Consider the following 2427-nt stretch of genomic DNA (forward strand, 5'->3'; position numbering starts at 1 on the left):
AATGCAGCTCAGGAACATTCACAGATTTCTTCTGCCAGAAGGGCTCTGTGGCAGTAACTTCATACAGCTGGAGAAACATTCAGCTGAGATAAATCACCACCGCCACTTTGACAGCAAATATCCATCTTCAGCCCAGACCACTTAATGGCCATGAGCTAATCTTCATCATAAATACCATTTCCAATTTTGCTTCAAACAGGTGGAATGTCAAATGGTGAGTGTTGGCCAGCTGAAATTATTTTGATCTTGATCAGAACCACAGTTTGAGCTCTGGGTCTGAGGGCAAAGACAAAGATTAAGTGTCATCCTGCAGAAAAATGATGTATTTTGTTTGGGGGAAGAAAGGAACTGAAGTCCTTATTTCCAAGACCCCTAGAGGAAATTATTCCAAGTCCAGGGCTTTAAGTCTGCTCCGTACCCTGCTGAAACATGTAGGTTTTCAGAGCATTTGAAGCAGACATGCGAATTTTAGGTAACTGATAAAAGCTGTCCTCCAGAGAGGGACTTCCAGCTCCAGCGCAGAAGAGCTGGTGCCCCAGCTCCTCATCTTCAGCCCATTAGTGTTGACGTTAGCTTTGCGAGCACAAGACTCGCAGGGACTGTCTGGCATTCCTCAGGGTGGCCATTCCCCACAAACACCCGTCTCCGCTCACCACATCAATGGAAGGATGCTCCCTGCGGAGAGACAGTAATCCTGGCCTCGAGCCAGTCCCTTGGCCTCCTGCCTCAGTTTCCCAGCTGTGCCGGCAGCAGGAGGAGGATGGGAGGGTTTCATATCGGTCTGATTCAAGCGCTGGAAGAAGGAGCAGAGGATTCACGCTGCCCACTATCATAATGTTCAATAATTGAAGTACCAAAGGTACTCGCAATCTGAGGTCTGCAGACAGGCAGTTCTGACATCCAGCTGCGGGGAGCGAGGACGTGGGTACATTGGCTGCTAGTACTCTTTGGAGAAAACTTATCAGTACACAACTCTCCAATTACCTTGCCTGCCTGGCTGAATCATTGAACGTCTCATGCAGTTGTTTAGGTGCTGCACTCCTCCAACTTATCATTTTCTTTTATGCCATTATGTTTTTTTATATCCTTTCCCCTAGTTCCCTATGATCTCATCCAAAATTAACCAACATTGTGTTTCCTAGCCTTTTAACAACTATTAGAGTGGTTTTACCAAATGATTGCTAAAAAAGACTTTCAAGCTTCCCAAACATAATCACGTATTAAAAGAATAAAGGAAATAACATGCTGTGCTAGCGTGACTTCACAGGCTTATTTCTTTCTACCGATTAATGGCTTTGAGTGAAGCTGTAATTGAGCAGTGACTAATACTGAAGGCAGAGATTGTCTTCTCTCTCTTGTTTAGATCTTGTGCATCACTTTTATAACAATGCTGAATAATAAAAATAATAATACTACTGTATTGCAGTTTCTCCGAGGATTTCAATCTGTTTATTAAAATTACTGTTCCAATCCATAAGGGCTCTTAGGAAGCCGGCACGGTTTAGGAGATACAGGATTCAACTCGGGATTGAGAAACGTAGGGGAGAGCCAGATGAGAGAGCTGAGCCGGTGGGACAGCTTGCTGCTGCCAAAACAGGCAGCTGCGCTCCCCTTCCCTGCCTGCCGTGCCGGGGTGCGCACCCCGCAGCACCCCGGCCATGCCCCCCCAGGGCCCCCCCGTGCCGTGGGGAGCAGGGAAGGGCAGCGGAGCGAGCAAAGCCGGGGGGAGGCGGGGGGTTCGCCCCGCTCAGCCCATCGTTGGCTGCAGCATCTGCCTGAGCCGCAGGCTCTGCCCTGGGATGTGGCTGCCGGTTTTTTCTCCCAGCGAGCCGTAGGGCGCTCGGCGCCTCATTGCCCTCATCCGCAATCTGCTGTTAAACGTCAAGCCCAGGCCAAAAGGGTGCAAACTGGTGCCCAGTTCTGGCAAACCCCTGTATTATTGGTACCATTTGATGGATGCGGAGATCAAAATACGGAGATTCGGTGACTGGCCTGAGGCCAGCATCCCTCCTACTGCACCAGTCACTGCTCTCACCCTGTCCCTGTCCCTTTTCCCACCCCCAGTCCCCTCCCCTCTGTGCAACGAGGTGATGAGCCGGCACGGGCAACGTCTCCAGCTGGACAGTAACCCTGGGCAGGAGAGGTGATCTTCAGCCAAGTCACCGCCCTGGTCCAGGCTCCTCCAGGCTTACATGGGTGCCAGTGCCAGTCCGAGCGAGCTGCCGGTGCCGTGCGCTCTGCCGTGGCTCGCGGGGAGCGCAGGGTCCCCAGGCACGGGCCACCGACGTACCCGCTGCGCACATCCTTCATCACGCGGACGGGTAGATAGGCAGAGGGGAGTGGGCGCTGCTTCTTGGAATAAGACCTTCGGAGACCTCCTTTAGAAAGGCAAGGGGGTTCTCAGTTTCTGCAGATGTATGTGTTGTT

The sequence above is a fragment of the Harpia harpyja genome, chromosome 20 (assembly GCF_026419915.1).
Source record: "Harpia harpyja isolate bHarHar1 chromosome 20, bHarHar1 primary haplotype, whole genome shotgun sequence".
Lineage (NCBI taxonomy): Eukaryota > Metazoa > Chordata > Aves > Accipitriformes > Accipitridae > Harpia > Harpia harpyja.